A 20,192-nucleotide genomic window follows, 5' to 3' on the forward strand; every position below is an offset into this window, starting at 1 on the left:
TGCCGGGCCTCTCCGCATCCTGAGGCGCCCCGCCACCAAACTCCCGCCTCCGTCCCTACATGCTGGACTGTGAGCAAAGCAGGAGAAAAGCGGGTCAAACGGTAATGAGGAGGGAGGGAAAACTGGAGGCCAGTGGGGCCAGTCTCTGCTTATGCAACGCTGAGTCTTAGAAACTGTGCTCATCGTCCACTTCTCTGTGTTGAAGCCGAACTTGTGGGCTCTTGGAAGGAGCAGTGCTTTCCGCCTTATTCATTTATTCAGCTTTTCACTTATTCAGCAAATATTTACCGAGTTCCCATTTTGTGGACAAAATAATGTTCGACACTGGGAATAATACAAAGATAAGAATCCCCTCCCCGCCCGTAACCTTCCCGGCCCTGAAGGGCCTTAGAGTTTGATGAGGAGACACTTAAGCCTTTGCGATATAACCCGAGATAAATAACAAACAAAACCCCCTATCCTTGGCCTTCGCTTCTGCTGCTCTTCCAAGTAAACACCATCAGGACTAAATCTAGGCTTTATTTCTTTCAAGAACCCTCCCGTGACAACTTGCACCCTTCCCTCTTCCAGACAGCGTTAGGGCCCCCTTCCAAAGTCGTGTATTCTGTTGATTTTGTACTGTGTCCTGTCCCATAGTCTAGACTTTTGAGCTCTTGGAGGCAGAGGCAATGTAATCTTGGCCTTGTATTCCTCAGCACTTGGTGCTGATAAAAGTTTGTTTTGGACAAACGGATGTCCCCAGTCCTATGTTACCTCTCTTACAGAACTTTTATTCTCTCATGTTACAGTGTATGCCTCTCTTCTCCCCTTGCATTCATTCAGGAAGTTATCCATTGACTGCCTGGTGTGTTCCAGATGTTATGTCCAGCTCTGAGCATGGAGTGGTAACTTAAAACCAGAATAGTCTTTGCTCTTACAGAGCCCACTTGGAGGGATAGGCACTAATCAAACAAATATTGATACATGTAAGATTGTAACTGAGTTGTGTGCTCTTGTATCAGTTTTTGCTGTGTAGCAAACTACCACAAAACCTAGTGGCTTACAGCAATGCTTTAGCAAACTCAGGATTCCGTGAGTGAGCTGGGTGGTTTTTCTACTTTGGGTCTGCTCAGCTGGGCTCTTTCATACATTCCTGGTCAGCTGGCGTGTCTGCTGGTGGCTGGATGATCTAGGATGGTCTCGCTACCAAGTCTTCTGGTGGGAAGGCTGTCAGCAGGGGCAAAAAAGGCAACATGTTAGTAGCCACGTTTGCAATGCGACACAAGTACTAAGGAAAAATAGATGACACCAAGAGAGCATATACTGAATATAGACGTTTGTTTTGAACTATTTGGAGAAATGACCAAAGTGACGTTTGAGCTGAGATCCAAAAATTGGGAAGGGGGTAACTAGGTGAAGAGGGAAGGAAAAACAGTCCAAAGAGAGGGATAATACAGGCAAATTGCCCTCCCCCCTCCACCCTGTTCCCATCTATACCTCAACTTCCATCTTTCAGAAAATGGTACCAACCTCCAGCTGATTGTTCTAGTCAGAAACCTAGCAGTCATCCTTTCTTTTCCCCAGGCATGCTGGCAGTTCTCACCTGTTCTACCTCCAAAACGTATCCTGAACCATTCCTTCTTCATTTCTACATCACCATAATCCAGACTACTGGCATCATACACCTTTACTGCAAACCCTTCTTACTGGTCTCTTCATGTCCATAGTTACACATCGAAATGCAGAATAAAAGATGTGGGTCAGATCATGCCAACCTTTCAGAGCCTCTGCTGGATGGGTCTGAATGTTTGTGTCTCCCCAAAATTCATATATTGAAATCCTACCCACTAAGGTGATGGTATTAGGATGTGGGGCCTTTGGGAGGTGCTTAGGGCATGAGGGCAGAGACCTCATGAATGGGATTAAGTGCTCTTATACAAGAGACTCCGGAGAGCTCTCTAGCTCCTGCTGACATCGTGTACTGAGCAGACGGTCTCAGCGGGCACTGAATTGGCCAGTGCCGTGATCTTGGATCATGAATTGTGAGAAGTAAATTTCTGGGTTTTTTTTTTTTCTGTGCTACCCAGTTTGTGGCATTTTTGCTATAGCAGCTCAATGGACTAAGACACACTCCCAGTGTACTTAAAATAAAATTTTAAATTCTTACTCTGGCTCTTAAGGCTGTATCTCACTCTTGCCTCCCCATCTACCTTCTCTCACTGCCCCAGTGTGCTCTAGCTACAATATCTTTCTTTCTGTCTCTAGGTATATATCTAGCTCATTTCAGAGTCAGTTTTGTGTTTGTTTTCTCTGCCTAGAACACTCCATTCTCATATCTCCACATGCCTGGCCCCTTTTCATCATATAGAATTCTACTTAAAAGAGACCTACAGAGGGAGGCTTTCTCTGATCACCTAGCTATTACCATATCACCCTTTTTTGTTTCCTTTGAAGCACATGCTACTCTTTGTTTATATGCTGTTTACCTCCCATGACTAGAATATATTCTCCATGAAACCAAGCACTTTGCTGTCATGTTCATGTTAGATTTTCCATACCACCACAGTCCTTGACTCATAGTAGGAACTCAGTAATTAGCTGAGTTTGTCAGTGAATGAGTAAGTGAAAACCCCATGACAGAGGGAGCATGGTGTGTGTGAGGAAATGGAAGAAAACCGGTGAGGCTGGAGTAGAGGAAATGGGCATGATGATATGTGTTGCAGTGGGAGGGTAGGTAGGGCCAGGTCTTGTAGGGCATCTCGGCCATGCTAAGGAGTTTGGTCCTTGTATTAGTCAGGGTTCTCCAGAGAGAACCATATATATGGTTTTCTTATAAAGAATTGGTTCCTATAATTATGGAGGCCAATTCCCAAGATTTGTAGTCAGCAAGCTGGAAACCCAGGAGAGCTAAATGGCATGAATTCCAGTATGAAAGCTAGCAGGCTCAAGACCCAAGAAGAGCTGATGTTTCTGGCTGGGTCTGAAGACTGGAAAAAACCAAAATCTCAGCTCACACAGTCAGGCAGGAGGAAATCCCTCTTCCTCAGCCTTTTTGTTCTTGTCAGGTCTTAAATTGGTTGGATGAGGCCCACCCACATTAGGGAGGGCAATCCCTTTTACTCAGCCTACCAATTCAAGTGTTGAGCCCATCCAGAAACACCCTTACAAACACACCCAGAGTAATGTTTCAGCCGAACGTCTGGGCATCCTGTGGCCTAGTCAAATTGACACAGATTAACCATCAAAGTCCTTATCCTGGTATCTGTGTGAAGATATTGATGTGCTATAGCAAGGACTATCTTATTCATCATGTAACTCAAATCTTTTAGCAGATGCCTCATATATAGTATAGTAATTGTTGAATAAATATATATTGAAGTGCACTCTTTCAGTCTCCACCCAACGTATGGGCTGAATGTGTTCTAGGAACCCTTCTCCTGAGATTTAGTCTCTTTGATCTTATTCTCCTGTCAACAGACATTTCAAAACATGCATCAGTACAATTGTTCTCCAGTCTTTGCACTGCTTGGAGAAACTTTCTTTCTTATAGTCTATACTTTCTCCTAGGACACCTTTCATAGAAGAGGAGCTGGGGGCCTGGGGAGGCCAAGTGCCATGGCCAAGGTCACATGATGAGATAGTAGGGGAGCTGGAATTAAATCCTTTGTCTTCCCTCTCTCTCCAGTGCTCTTTCCACTGTACCAGGATCCACCCCCCTCCATGATGCTTTTTTGCAAAGTTATTAAACAAATGTAAACATAAATAAAGTACTAAGTAGTCAATGAATGTCATTTCATGTTTGGAATAAGGAGAGGGTGTGCCCATCATTGGTTGTAGCATTCCAAAATCTCTCGGGATTATTGTTCCAGGTTACAAGCAGTGTAACCTGACTTTTCTTAAACTACAACTGCCTTTTCTTAAACCACTATATGATATTTGTATATTTATTGTGAAAAACAGCACAATCTTATTTTGCATAAAATTGAATAAATTCCAATGCGGGATGGCTTAAGAAAGGTCCAGTGGAGACAAAGAGTTACATTAACTTCATTCACTCATTTATTTAGCCCTACTTACTGAGAACTCATCATGTACCAGATGCTGGATTTACCAATCTTTAATGCAAGTGCTCTGAATAACGTGGAAAGAGACAACTATACACATAACTGGATCATTAAAATTTTTTTTGTATTCTTTAGAACTTTAGAGGTGATGATGTTTAAATTAGATTATTTTATTTAAATTATGTTATTATTTTGTTAATCTTTCTCCTCCCCTACCCTTTTGTCCCATTTTATTTTTAAGAAAGTATTTATTTATTTTCCTTATGCTTTTCTTTTGGCTGCGTCGGGTCTTAGTTGTGGCACACGGGATCTTTGTTGAGGCGTGCAGGATCTTTTCGTTAAGGCGCACTGTCTGCTCGGGTTTTCTCTCTAGGTGCGGCATATGGGCTTCATTCTAGCTGAGGCGTCTCGATGAAGTGTGTGAGCTCAATAGTTGTGGTGCGTGGGCTTAGTTGCCCCATAGCATGTGGGATCTTAGTTCCCTGAGCAGGGATGGAACCTGCATCCCCTGCATTGGAGGGCAGATTCTTTACCACTGGACCACCAGGGAAGTGTCTGTCGCATTTTAGAAATGAAGAAAGATGTTAAATGACCAACCATGATATATTGTATTTATTTGCTAGTGTTTATGCCTAAACAGTATAACTTCAGATGCCGCTGTCCCATGTTAAGAAGCTTAAACAAATTGTTTTAATGCTGATGCACAGAAATAAAACCTCTCTCCAGTAAAATTTTAGGCATTTCTTGGTTTGTATGATTTTATTTTTTGCTTTAAAGAGTCAATACTTGAGGGGATATAAGGGCTCCTTCTAGTGGTGAATTTAGTATTAAAAATTACTTGGTCAAGCACTAGAAGCCAAGAGTATAGAATGAAACTACCCTAGAATCCTATCTCATTTAACACCAGTTTTTAAGTAGAGATCACCTATAGCCGGTTTTCTTTTTAGTAATTAAGTGGGGGAGTATTATTAAGTGATAAAGCACATGGGCTTTGATGGACTCTGAGGCCTCATACCTGGAATTAAATTCTGGCTCCATCATTTTCTCAACTGTTAGCATGCCTCAGAACCACCTGGATGGCATGTTAAAACACAACCTTCTAAGCCCTACCCCAGAGTTTCTGATTTGGGAGGTCTGGAGTGAGAGCCAAGAATATGCATTTATAACAAATTCTCAGGTGATACTGATGCTGCTGGTCCAGGGACCACACTTTGAGAAGCACCATCCTTGACTCCTAGAGTGATGAAATTAAACCTTATATTCCTCAAGGTTTAGCCATAGGGCTATTGTGAGGGTTAAATGGAACAGTAGATGTTAAGCGCTTAGCATGGTACCCGACATAGTAAGTGCTCCACAGAGGTTAACTCCTATTAATAGATCTATCAGTGTTTTCCAATGTGAAAAATTCAAAAAATAACGTAGAACTTTTTAATAATATTGTTGTTGAGCTACTATTGTTAGCTAAGTTATATCAGTAATTTTACTTATGATTGAGTGTGCTTGACAGTGTACTAAGCGTTATTAATATATCTATTAGCATCTCTCTCATTAATACATTGATCTTTATGCATATTGCTTTGAAAAATTGATGCAAAACAAAACAAAACGACACACTGAGGGGGCTATGTCAAAGAGACAGAGGGGCCAATTGCAAGGGATACCAATGACCAAAGTTGGGACAATTTGAGCAATAAAATAAAATGGTAATTGATTATAACCCACATTAAAAAGTAAATATCCCTGAGTTCATGCTAAGATAAATAAATGATTGAAGGAAGGAAGGAAGGAATAAACAAACAAATAAATGGAGAAGAAGAGACAAATCTCCTATGTTAGTAATTCCAAATATTCTCTGTAGACGCTATGACCTCAAAGATGTTAGGGGATAGCTACCCACTCCTTAAGTGTGAGCAGCACATGGTGACTTCCTTGCAAAGAGGGAAAAAAGAGTAACTTTACAGCAGAGAAACATGACACACACCACCTCAGCCAGGTGATTAAGGTCAATATCAACAGTGGTAAGTCATGTTACTAGTATGTACCCTTTTTATGATGTACCTTAAACTTATGGTCTTCTTCCTGATAACCCATAACCCCAGTGTAACCATGAGACACACATCAGATAAATCCCAGTTCAGGGATACTTTACAATATACCTGACCATTACTCCTAAAATTTGTCAAGGTCACCAAAAATAAGGAAAGTCTGAGAAACTGTCACAGCCAAGAAGACCTTAAAGAGACATGACAACTAAATGTAATGTGATATACTGGATGGGGTGGGTCCTGGAATAGGAAATGTACATTAGGTAAAAACCAAGGAAATATGAATAAGGTATGGAAAAAAATAAAGCAAAACTCTTTGACTTTTAGAAAAAAAAGACATATATTTGTTATTAGAAGTACCATCAAAACTTGAAAAGCATAGTAAAGGAAATAAATGCCAATGCTATATGATAAAATGTTATGTTAATATTAGGTGAACATTTTTCTAGATCTATCTACCTATCTAAAACGTAGAGGTAGAGCATATATATGCGTATATATACACACATATATATATACACACATATATATATACACACACATATATAAACATACATAGGCATGAAAACAAGCAATCTTATAAAAATAAGATCTTTATATGTGTGTTAATATTTTATTTGGGGCATTATTTGATTTTTTTTTTACATTATGAAATATATCAAACATACAGAAAATAATTAACTGACCCCTATAGTAGTATATTTACTGGGCAGATGTTACCACATTTGCTTCAGTTTTTTTTTTTTTTTTTTAATGTTGAGCCTTCTTTTAATTTACTTATTTTTATTTTTGGCTGTGTTGGGTCTTCGTTTCTGTGCAAGGGCTTTCTCTAGTTGTGGCAAGCAAGCGGGGGCCACTCTTCATCGCGGTGCGCGGGCCTCTCACTGTCACAGCTTCTCTTGTTGCGGAGCACAGGCTCCAGACGCGCAGGCTCAGTAGTTGTGGCTCACGGGCCCAGCTGCTCCGCGGCACGTGGGATCTTCCCAGACCAGGGCTCGAACCCGTGTCCCCTGTATTAGCAGGCAGATTCTCAACCACTGCGCCACCAGGGAAGCCCACTTCAGTTTTTTTTTAAATAAGCAAAAGTTCCAGATGAGTTAAAGCCCTACCCCTTCATCTTGTTCCCCATCCCTTTTGTCTCATAATAATCTCTATCTTCAAGGTGGTGTGTAATTCTTTCCATGCCTGTTTGTATATTTCTACTTTACATGTATGTGTTTATTAATGATGTACTATTTTTATGTTTTTGAACTTTACATAACTGGTATAATATTTTAAATACCTTTTTGAAATTTACTTTTTAACACAGCATTATGTTTTAGAGATTTATCCATGTTGTTACATTTAGTACTGTATAGATTTCTTTTGTATGAATAAATGACGGTGTTTTCGTTCTTCTGGTAAATATTGGTTGTTTTTATTCCTATTTACAAGATATGCTGCAATGTATATGTACTTTATTTTCTTTAGAGTATCTGTATAGAAATGGTTTGTCTTTTCATGTTGTTTGTAATCAGTTTTGCAGAGCAGAAGTTTTTAATATTAGGTCTTTAATCTAGTTGAAATTTACTTTTGTATATATTCTGAGGTAAAGATCTAATTTTATCTTTTTCTATATGGATAACCACTTGTGCCAAATTAATGTATTGAATTTTTGGTTCAACACCCCCCTATCCCAACTGATTTTTTCTTTTTTTTTTTTTTATTACTACTTCTGTCATATACCAATTTCCCATACATAGTTTTGCCCGTTTCTAGGCATTCTATTCTACTGGCCTATTTGTTTATAGCTGGACCAATTCTAAACCATTTAAATTAGAGATATTCTGAATGGATCTAATTACTCGAAACAAGAGAAACTTGTTCATTGATTTTTAAGATAAATCAAGTTGGCCTTAACATGAAAAAAATTTTTAATAGCTGTAACCACAATTTATTTTCCTAATCCATTTTTTGGGGACAGCTTTATTGCGATATAATTTATACACCATACAATTTGCCTATTTAAAGTGTACAATTCCATCTTTTTTAGTACATTTACAGACTTGTACATCTATTACCACAATCAATTTTAGAACATTTTTATCACCCCCAGAAGAAACTCTGCACACATTAGTGGTCACTCTCTATTTCTCCTCAATCCTTCCAGCCCCAGGCAATCAATAATCTACTTTCAGTCTCTATAGATTTACCTCTTTGGGACATATATAAATGAAATCATACAATATGTGGTCTTTTGTGACTGACATTTTTCACTTAAGATAATGTTTTCAAGGGTCATTCATCTTATAATATGTATCAGAACTTTGTTCTTTTTATTGCTGAGTAATATTCCATTGTATGGATATACCAATTTGACTTATCCATTCATCTGTTGATAGACATTTGGGTTATTTCCACTTTTTGGCTATTACAAATAATGCTGCTATGAACATGTGCCTTCAAGTTTTTGTGTGGACACATGTTTCCATTTCTCTTGGGTATATACCTAGGAGTGGAATTACTGGATCCTTTGATAATACTATGTTTAACTTTTTGAGGAACTTCCAGACAATTTTGCAAAGTGGCTGCACCATTTTACATTCCCACTAGCAGTGTGTGAGAGCTCCAATTTCTCCACATCCTCACCAACACTTGTTATTATCTGACTTTATTGATTCTAGCCATCCTAGTGAGTATGAAGTGGTATCTCAAAATGGTTTTGATTTCCATTCCCTGATGGCTAGTAACGTTGAGCATCTTTTCATGTTCTTATTGGCCATTTGTAAATCTGTTTTGGAGAAGTAACTATTTGTATCTTTTGTCTATTTTTAAACTGGGTTGTTTGTCTTTTTATTACTGACTTATAAGTGTTCTTTATATATTCTAGATATAAGTCCTTATCAGATATATAGATTTGCAAATATTTTCTCCTATATATGGGTTGTCTTTTCACTTTCTTGATAGTATCTTTTGAAACACAAAAGTTTTTAATTTTGATGAAATTCAGTTTATCTAATTTTTCTTTTGTTCCTAGTGCTTTTGGTGCTCAGTTTAGGCAAAGCTTTCTTTGCCTACCTAAGGTCACGAAGAATCACTCGTATATTTTCTTCCAAGAATTTTATAGTTTGGGCACTTACATTTATGTCTATGGTCTAGTTTGAGCTAAATTTTGTGTATGGTGTGAGGAGGGGTCAAAGTTCTTTCTTTTGCATGTGATTATAGTTGTCCCAGAACATTCATGGAAGAGACTATTTTTTCCCCACTGAGTGTCTTGGTACCCTTGTTGAAAATAACTGATCATCAATGTAAGGATTAATTTCTGGATCTCAACTTCTTGCCATTGATTTTTATGTTGATCCTTGGGTCAGTACTATACAGTCTTATAATTTTGTAGTTGTTTTGAAATTGGGGTAAAGATAGGATACTTTTAAAGACATTGTTTTTAATTAAAATGTTAACTTTAATTTTATTGAATTTAATAACAGAGAAAAAAGAAATAAAGTACAATATAAGGAGGTCTTGAAATTTAGGAAATAATATTCCTGTTCCACAAGATATTAGTTCCTAAAAGATCTAAGATTAAAAAAAGGGGGGCTTCCCTGGTGGCGCAGTGGTTGAGAGTCCGCCTGCCGATGCAGGGCACACGGGTTCGTGCCCCGGTCCGGGAGGATCCCACATGCCGCGGAGCGGCTGGGCCTGTGAGCCATGGCTGCTGAGCCTGCGCGTCCGGAGCCTGTGCTCCGCAATGGGAGAGGCCACAACAGTGAGCAGCCCGCGTACCGCAAAAAAAAAAAAAAAAAAAAAAAAAAAAAAAGGGAAGTCATTAAGAATAGAAGTTTTCATATTTTGTAAACATGTGCTTAAATTTCAGGTTCTATGTTTAACTCTCCTATGAAAAATAAGGAAATTAGCATCTTCATAATTCCTACCTCTTCCCTTTCCTCACATTTTGTTTTTATTAATAATATTTTCATGGCACATTATCAATGTTACTAACAATATATTTGAAACTACAACCCATACAGTGGTTTAGTCTTGGTTATACATTTACATCAACTCAATGCTCCCTACCAGTCCATGTTATCTAAGTTGTTGACTATAAGCTGAAAGTTGTGTGTAATATTATCTTTTTTTATTGAGTTATGGTTGATGTACACTATTATATAAGCTGCAGGTGTACAATATAGTGATTCACAATTTGTAAAGCTTATACTCCATTTGTAGTTATTACAAGATATTGGCTATATTCCATGTGTTGTACAATTTATCTTTGTAGCTTATACATAATACTATGTACCTCTTAATCCCTAAATCCTATATTGCCCCCCTCCCCAGTGGTAACCAGTAGTTTTTTCTCTATATCTGTAAGTCTTCTTTTTTGTTATATTCACTAGTTTGTTATATATATTTAGATTCCACATATAAGTGATGTCATGCAGTATCTGTCTTTCTCTGTCTGACTTATTTCACTTAGCATAATACCCTCCAAGTCCATCCATGTTGTTGCACATGGCAATATTTTCTTTTTTGATGGCTGAGTAGCCTTCCATTGTGTATGTATAACACATCTTCTTTATCCATTCATATGTTGATGGGCACTTGAGTTGCTTCCATATCTTGGCTATTGTAAATAATGCTACTGTGAACATTGGAGTGCATGTATCTTTTTGAATTAGTGTTTTTGGGGTTTTTTTGGGATATATACCCAGGAATGGAATTGCTGGGTCATTTGCCAGCTCTATTTTTAGTTTTTTGAGAAATCTCCATACTATTTTTCAGTGTGGCTGCACTAATTAACATTGCCACCAACAGTGTACAGGGGTTCCCTTTTCTCCACATTCTCACCAACATTTGTAATTTGTGTTCTTTTTGATGATAGCCATTCTGACAGGCATGAAGTGAAATCTTATCGTGGTTTTGAGTTGCATTTTCCTGATGATTAGCAATGTTGAGCATCTTTTCATGTGTCTGTTGGCCATCTGCATTTTCTCTTTGGAAAAATATCTATTCAGTTCTTCTGCCCATTTTTTAATTGGGTGGTTTGTTTTTTTGATGTTGAGTTGTATGAGCTGTTTATATATGTTGGATATTAATCCCTTATTGGTCATATCATTTGCAAATATCTTCTCTCATTTGATAGGTTTTCTTTTCATTTTGTCAATGGTTTCCTTTGCTGTGTAAAAGCTTTTAAGTTTAATTAGGCCCATTTGTTTATTTTTTCTCTTGTTTCCTTTGCTTTAGGAGGCAGATCCAAAAAAATATTGCTGTGTCAAAGAGTGTTCTGCTTATGTTTTTTTTCCCCCTAGGAGTTTTATAGTATCTGATTTAGGTCTTTAATTCATTTTGAGTTTATTTTTGTATATAGTGTTAAAGAATGTTCTAATTTCATTCTTTTACGTGTAGCTATCCAGTTTCCCCAGCACCACTTATTGAAGAGACTGTCTTTTCTCCATTGTATATTCTTGCCTCCTTTGTGATAGATTAATTGACCATGAGTGTGTCAGTTTATTTATGGGCTCTCTATTCTGTTCTATTGATCTATGTGTCTGTTTTTGTGCCAGTACTACACTGTTTTTTTTTTTTTTTTTTTTTTTGCAGTACGCGGGCCTCTCACTGTTGTGGCCTCTCCCGTTGCGGAGCACAGGCTCCGGACGGGCAGGCTCAGCGGCCATGGCTCACGGACCCAGCCGCTCCGCAGCATGTGGGATCTTCCCGGACCAGGGCACGAACCCGTGTCCCTTGCATTGGCAGGCAGACTCTCAACCACTGCGCCACCAGGGAAGCCCCTACACTGTTTTGATTACTGTAGCTTTGTAGAATAGTATGAAGTCAGGGAACATAATTCCTTCAGCTCTGTTCTTCTTTCTTAAAATTGTTTTGGCTACTAGGAGTCTTTTGTTTTTCCATACAAATTTTAAAATTATTTTTTCTATTTCTGTGAAAAATGCTATTGGTATTTTGATAGGGATTGCACTGAATTTGTGGATTGCCTTGGGTATTATGGTCATTTTAACAATATTAATTCTACCAATCCATGAGCATGGTATATCTTTCCATCTTTTGTGTCCTCTTCAATTTCTTTCATTAGTGTCTTATAGTTTTCCAAGTACAGGTATTTTACTTACTTAAGTAGGTTTATTCCTAGGTATTTTATTCTTTGTATTGCAATGGTAAATGGGATTGTTTTCCTATTTTCTCTTTCTGATAGTTCATTGTTAATGTATAGAAATGCAACAGATTTCTATATATTAATTTTGTATCCTGCAACTTTACTGAATTCATTGATAAGCTATAGTAGTTTTCTGGTGGCTTCTTTAGGATTTTCTAAGTATAGTAGCATGTCATCTGCAAACAGTGACAGTTTTACTTCTTCCTTTCCAATTTGGATTCCTTTTATTTCTTTTTCTTTTCTGATTGCTGTGGCTAGGACTTCCAAAACTATGTTGAAGAAAAGTGGTGAGAGTGGGCATTCTCTTCTTGTTCCTGATCTTAGAGAAAAAGTTTTCAGCTTTTCACCATAGAGTATGATGTTAGATGTGGGTTTGTCATATATGGCCTTTATTATGTTGAGGTATTTTTCCTCTATGCCCACTCTCTGGAGATTTTTTTTATCATAAATGGACGTTGAACTTTACCAGAAGCTTTTTCTGCATCTACTGAGATGATCATATATATGACATCTAGGTCTTCTTTTGAAAAAAGTCAGCTCAGGTATTCTGCCTATTTTTAAAATTGGGTTATTCATTTTTTTGATATTGAGTTTTATGAGCTCTTTTTATATTGTGGATATTAACCCGTTATCAGACATGTGACTTTCAAATATCTTCTCCCATTCAGGAGGTGGCCTTTCTGTTTTGTTGATGGTTTTCTTCACTGTGGAAAAGCTTTTAAGTTTAATTAGGTCCCATTTGTTTAGTTTTGCTTTTGTATCCCTTGCCTGAGGAGACAGACCCCCCCCTGCCAATAATATCACTAAGATTTATGTCAAAGGGTGTACTGCCTAGGTTATCTTCTTGAGTTTTCTTATTTTCAGACTTATATTTCAGTCGTTAATCCATTTTAAGTTTATTTTTGTATATGGTATGAGGAAATGTTCTAAGTTTATTCTTTTACATATGGCTCTCCAGTTTTCCCATCACCACTTATTGAAAAGACTGTCTTTTACCCATTGTATCGCTTTGCCTCCTTTGTCATAGCTTAAGTCACCATATGTGCATGGGTTTATTTCTGGGCTCTCTGTTCTGTTCTGTTGATCAATGTGTCTGTTTTTGTGCCCGTACCATACTGTTTTGATTCCTGTACCTTTGTAGTGTATTCTGAAGTCAGAGGCAGGGCACTTCCAGCTTTGTTCATTTTTGCTTTGAAGATTGTTTGGCTATTTGTGTTTTTTTTGTGGTTCTATACAAATTTTAGGATTATTTGTTCTTGTTCTATGAAATATGTCATGGGTATTTTGATAGAGATTGCACTGAATCTATAGATGGCTTTGGGTAGTATGGATATTTTAATGATATTAATTCTTTCCATGAACATGGGAGATCTTTATATTTATTTGTATCATCTTCAATTTCCTTCATCTATGTCTTATATTTTTCAGAGTATAGGTCTTTCACTTCCCTAGTTATATTTATTCCTAGGTATTTAATTCTTTTTGATGTGACTGTAAATGGGATTGTTTTCTTAGGGGAATTACCTGGCTGTCCACTGGTTAGGATATGGCACTTTCACTGCTGGGGCCTGGGTTTGATCCCTGGTCGGTAACTAAGATCCTGCAAGCCGTGCAGTGCAGCCAAATTAAAAAAACAAAAAAATAAAAAAACAGATTTCTGTATATTAATCTTGTACCTGCAACTTTACTGAATTCATTTATTGGCTCTAATAGTTTTCTGGTGGAGATTTTAGGGTTTCCTATATGCAGTATCATGTTATTTTGCAAATAGTGACAGTTTTACTTCTTCCCTTCCAGTTTGGATGCCTTTTGTTTCTTTTTCTTGACTGATTGCTGTGGCTAGGAGTTTCAGTACTATGTTGAATAAAAGTGGTGAGAGTGGGCATCCTTGTCTTATTCCTGAACTTTAAGAAAATTCTTTCCGATTTTCTACATTGAGTATGATGTTAGCTGTGGTCTTGTCATATATGGCCTTTATTATGTTGAGATATATTCCCTCTATACCTACTTTGTTGAGCATTTTTATCATAAATGGATGTTGAGTTTTGTCAAATGCTTTTTCTGCCACCTATTGAGAAGATCATGTGATTCTTTTTTTTTTTTTTTTTTTTTTGCGGTACGCGGGCCTCTCACTGTTGTGGCCTCTCCCGTTGCGGAGCACAGGCTCTGGACGCGCAGGCTCAGCAGCCATGGCTCACGGGCCCAGCCGCTCTGCGGCATGTGGGATCTTCCCGGACCGGGGCAGGAACCCGTGTCCCCTGCATTGGCAGGCGGACTCTCAACCACTGCACTACCAGGGAAGCCCAATCATGTGATTCTTATCTTTCCTTTTGCTAATGTGGTATATCACATTGATTGATTTGCAGACATTGAACCATTCTTATATCCATGGAAGAAATCAAACTTGGGACTTCCCTGGTGGTCCATTGGTTAAGACTTTGCACTTCCACTGTAGGGGCTGCAGGTTTGATCCCTGATTGGGGAGCAAAGATCCCACATACTGTGTGGCATGGCCAAGAAGAAAAAAAAACAACATTTTTTAAAAGAAAGAAATCAAACTTGATCATGGTCTATGAACCTATTTATATGTTGTTGATTTTGATTTGCTAAATTACTTTTGAGGATTTTTGCATCTGTATTCATCAGGGATTTTGGCCTGTAATTTTCTTTCTTTTCTTCCTTCCTTTCTTTCTTTCTTTTTTTTTTTTTTGTAGTGTCTTTGTCTGGTTTTGATATTAGAGTAAAAGTGGCCTTGTAGAATAAATTTGGGAATTTTCTCTCCTCTTCATTTTTGGGAATAGTTTGAGAAGTATAGGTATTAACTGTTCTTTTTATGTTTAGTAGAATTCCCCTGTCTGATCCTGGACTTGTATTAGTTGGGAGTTTTTTGATCACTGCTTCAATTTCAATACTAGTAATTGATCTTTTCAGATTATTTATTTCTTCCTGATTCAGTCTCAGAAGATTGTATGTTTCTAGGAATTTATCCATTTCTTCTAGGTTGTCCAGTTTGTTGGCATATAACTGTTCATAGTATTCTCTTATGATTATTTGTATTTCTGTGATACTGACTGTAACTTGTTTTTCATTTCTTATTTTGTTCATTTTGGTCCTTTCCCCATTTTTTAATGAGTCTCGCTAATGGCTTATCAATTTTGTTTATCTTTGCCAAAAACCAGTTCTTGGTTTTATTGATCTTTTCTACATCATTTTCTTGTCTCTATTTAATTTGTTTCCTCTCTGATCTTTATTATTTCCTTCCTTCTTCTGACTTTGGTATTTGTTTGTTCTTTTTCTAATTCCTTTAGATGGTAGGTTAGGTGGTTTATTTGACATTTTTCTTGTTTCATGAGGTAGGCCTCTGTCAGTATAAACTTCTCTAGTTTTGTTGCATTCCATAGATTTTTGGAAGGTTATGGCTTTATTCTAATTGGTTGCAAGGTATTTTCTGATTTCCTCTTTGATTTCTTCATTGACCCATTGTTTTTTTTATTAACATGTTGTTTAGTCTCCATGTGATTGTGTTTTTCCCATTTTTCTTCCTGTAATTGATTTCTGATTTCACACCATTGTGGTCAAAAAATGCTCGATATAATTTCTATCCTTTTAAATTTGTTGAGACTTGTTTTGTGGCCTAGTATGTGGTCTCTCCTAGAAACATTCCATGTGCACTTGAAAAGAATATGTATTCTGCTGGTATTGGATGGAATGTCCTGTAGATATCTACTAAGTCCAACTGGTCTAATGTGTCATTTAAGGCAGTGGTCCCCCACCTTTTTGGCCCAAGGGACCGGCTTTGTGGCAGACAGTTTTTCCATGGACCAGGGGGCGGGGGGGATGGTTCAGGCAGTAATGCGAATGATCGCCAGTGATTGGGAGCGAATGGTAGATGAAGTTTCACTCACTCGCCCACTGTTTACCTCCTACTGTGTGGCCCAGTTCCTAACAGGCTGCGGACTGGTACTGGTCTGCGGCCGGGGGGTTGGGGACCCTGATCTAAGGCCAGTGTTTCCTTATAGATTTTCTTTCTGGATGATCTGTCCATTGATGTAAGTGGGGTGTTAAAGTCCCCTATTATTATTGTATTATTGTTAATTTCTTCCTTCATGTCTGTTAATATTTGTATATATGTTGATGAACATTATATCTGCTTCTTGTATTGTTCTCTTTATCATTATATAATGCCCTTCTTTGTTTTTTATTATAGACTTTGTTTTAAAGTCTATTTTTTTCTGATATGAATATCGCTACCCAGCTTTCTCTTTGTTTCCATTTGCGTGGAATATGTTTTTCCATCCCCTGACTTTCAGTCTGTGTGTCTTTAGCTCAGAAGTGAGTATCTTTTAGGCAGCATATAGATGGGTCTTATTTTTTCTTCCAGTTAGCCACTCTGTGTCTTTTGATTGGGCATTTAATCCATGGACATTTAAAGTGATTATTGATAGATATGCACTTATTGCCATTTTTTTTTCTGTGTTCTGGTTGTTTTGTAGTTCTTCTCTGTTCTTTTTTTCTTCTTTTAGTCTCTTGTTTTGTGGTTTGATGATTTTCTTTAGTGTTATATTTGTGTTCTTTTCTCTCTAGTTTTGTATATCTATTGTAGGCTTTTTGATTTGTATTTACATGTTGATCTATAACCATTTCTACTTATTAAAAACTGGTAGTCATTTAAGTTCAAACACATTCTAAAAGCTCTACATTTCAGCTGCCCCACCATGTTTTGTGTTTTAGATGTCATATTTTACATCTTGATGTCTATCCCTTAACTATTTATTGTTGTTATAGTTGATTTTACAATTTTTGTCTTTTAACCTTTGTACTAGCTAATTTAAGTGGTTGATCCATAGCCTTTACCAGCAGGATTTTTCCCTTTCTATAATTTCTTATTTCTTGTTGTAGCCTTTTCTTTCCACTTAGTAAGAAGACCCTTCAACACTTCTTGTAAGACTGGTTTATTATTGATGAACTCTTTTAGTTTTTGCTTCTCTGAGAAGTTCTTTATCTCCTCTTCAATTCTGAATGATAACCTTGCTGGGTAGAGTATCCTAGGTTGTAGGTTTTGTCCTTTCAGCACTTTAAATATATCTTGCCATTCCCTGCTGCCTGCAAAGGTTCTGCTGAAAAATCAGCTGATAGCCTTATGGGGTTCCCTTGTATATAACTCGTTTTTCTCTTCCTGTCTTTAGAATTATTTTTTATCTTTAACTTTTGCCATTTTAATTATGATATGTCTTGGTGTGCTTCTCTTTTTGTTCATCTTGTTTGGGACTCTCTGTGCTTCATGGACCTGGATATCTGTTTCCTTCTTCAGGTTCCGTAAGTTTTCAGCCATAATTTCATCAAATACCTTTTTACCCTTTTCTCTCTCTTCTTCTTCTGGGCCTCCTATAATGCAAATGTTAGTATGCTTGATGTTTTCTCAGAGGTCCCTTAAACTATTCTCATTTTTTAAAATGTGTTTTTCTTTTTGTTGCTGATTGGATGATTTCCATTATTCGACCTTTCAGATTGTTTATGTGCTCTTCTCTATCACCTAATATGCTGTTAATTCCCTCTAGTGTATTTTTCATTTCAGTTATTGTATTCTTTGGCTCTGACTGATTCTTTTTTTTTTTTTTTTTTTTGCGTTACGCGGGCTTCTCACTGCTGTGGCCTCTCCCGTTGTGGAGCACAGGCTCCGGATGCGCAGGCTCAGAGGCCATGGTGCATGGACCCAGCTGCTCCGCGGCATGTGGGATCTTCCCAGACCGGGGCACGAACCCGCGTCCCCTGCATCGGCAGGCGGACTCTCAACCACTGTGCCACCAGGGAAGCCCTGATTCTTTTTTAAAAAAATATTTTCTAGTTCTTTGTTAAAATTCTCACTGTGTTCATATATTCTTTTCCCCAGTTCAGCTTATTATTGCTTTGAGCTCTTTTTTTTTTCCATAAATTATTTCTTTCTGTTTCATCAGGTTTTTTGTTCAGGGTTTTTCTTTTTCTTTCATTTTAAGCATATTCCTCTGTCTTTTCCTTTTGTTCAATTTTGTCTCTATGAAATTAGGTGACTCAGTTACCTTACTTGGTTTTGAAGTCGTGTCCTTGTGTGGGAGCATCCCTTTTTAGTCTGTGTGTGCCCAGTGGCTTTGGTCAGAGAACTGGATCTGAAGTAGGCAGGGATCATGTCTTCCCCAAGGTGTGCTGGCAGCCACCACTTTGGTGGTGGGTAGGTCTGGAGGTGGAGTGGCTAGAGCAAGAGCCGGGTGCAAGTTGGGGTTTCTCCATGATCAGTGGCTGTTACTGCCCTATCAGGGGCTAGGGCAGGGCCCATGGGGCTGGAGCAGGAGCTTTGAGGAAGCTAGGTTTCTTCCAGGTGTGATGGTAGTCTTTGCCTTGGTTTGGGATGTGGCCTGAGCCTGAGGCTTGGGGCTGTACTTCTGTGTTGGTTTCATTTTTCCTCTGGGGTAAGCACCTTGGTTAGAGCCTGTGTTTGGGCTGGAGGGGTTGGTGTCACACCACTGAGCTAGCCTTATCCCGTCCCAAGTGTACACAGGGATGCATGCTATGACGATGGTGGTCTCTGCTCTGGAGTTAGCCTCATTCCCTTCCAGTTGTGTGCATTCAGAAGGCATGTGCTGGCAATGGCTGCCTCCATGCTGGTCAGAGGCAGGGCCAGAGTCCAAGCTGGCTCCATTCCCTCCAAGTTTGTGCACTCTTGTTGGCAATGGCAGACTCCCTCTTAGTGGGGAGCAGTGTTGGAGCAAGAGGGGCTGGAGCAGGAGCCCAGTGCGGGCTGGAGGAGTGCTCTGGGGCAGCCCTGGCTTGCTGGGGAGTGCTGCCTTAGCGCTATGACTGGGAGTAAGCCAGGCTCTGTGCATGCTCTTTAAGAGTGGAGTCTCAGTTTCTTACAGCCCTCTGATAAGCCCCAGTGGGTTTTAGACCAGCTAAGATGCTTCATCTTCATGGTGTCACACCCCAGGGCCGGCATATCTAATATGTAGCGTGGACCCCTTACCCCCCTGGGAGGATCCCCGAGCTTGTAATGTCCTCTCCTCTCTGTTTCCCCCACTAGGGGTGCAGGTGCCGACCAAATTGCTTCTCCTCACTTCCTACCAGACTCTGTGTGGGTCTTTCTTTATAACCTTAGTTGTAGAAGAGCTGTTCTGCTAGTCCCCAGGTCAATTTCAGCAAGAGTCATTCTATATGTCATTACAGTTTTGATGTGTTCATGAGGGAAGATGAACCCAGCATCCTCCTACTCTGCCAGCTTGATCTCTCTCTTTTGGTAAATATTTCTTTTCTATTGAATAGAGTTTTAGATGGTACATATACATACATACATACATATATATATATATATATATATATGTATATATATATATGGTGTGGTAACTATTTTATATAAAACTCCAGCCAATAAAAAAGAAATGTATATATATATATATGTATATGTATATATATATTTATTTCTATTAATATAAAACATACAATGACACAAGTTAAGTTTTTATGGAATTGTAAATACTATGTAGGCTATTTTGTAAATTGTTTAAAATATATTGATAATGTACTTGGAAATTTTTCTATAACAGAATATACATCTATCTCATTCTATTTAGTGGCTATTTAGTACTCCATGGTATGAATGTTTCATTATGCATTAACTATTAACCTATTGTTGGATATGTAGGTTATCTACCATTTTTTGCTATTACAAACAATGCTGAAGTGATCACTTTATACCTTATCAATGTGCACAAGGTGTGTGCAATCTTTAAGAAAAATTCCTAGAAGTTGAACTTTTGGGTTTAAAAGGTTAATGGTTTAAAGTTTAAATTTCTGGGCTAAAAGATTTAAGTGCCAAATTATCCTCTAAAAAGACTTATACATTTCTGTTCCTTTCAACGGTGTGTGAGAAAAGTATTACTTTCTCTACACCCTTGCCTTTACTGAATATGATCTATTCTTTAAAAT

At 38.1% G+C, this 20,192-nt stretch overlaps 1 long non-coding RNA gene across 1 annotated transcript in view; it reads left to right on the forward strand.

The window, feature by feature from the left end:
• Positions 1–20: 20 nt before the first annotated feature.
• The window catches only part of LOC309792127, a 62,431-nt gene continuing 42,259 nt past the window's right edge, over positions 21–20,192 (forward strand). Inside the window, exon 1 of the long non-coding RNA XR_014291606.1 lies at positions 21–101. This is a non-coding gene — a long non-coding RNA (uncharacterized lncRNA). The remainder of the gene's footprint in view (positions 102–20,192) is intronic.

This window comes from Mesoplodon mirus (assembly GCF_964341445.2).
Source record: "Mesoplodon mirus genome assembly, chromosome: 16".
Classification (NCBI taxonomy): domain Eukaryota; kingdom Metazoa; phylum Chordata; class Mammalia; order Artiodactyla; family Ziphiidae; genus Mesoplodon; species Mesoplodon mirus.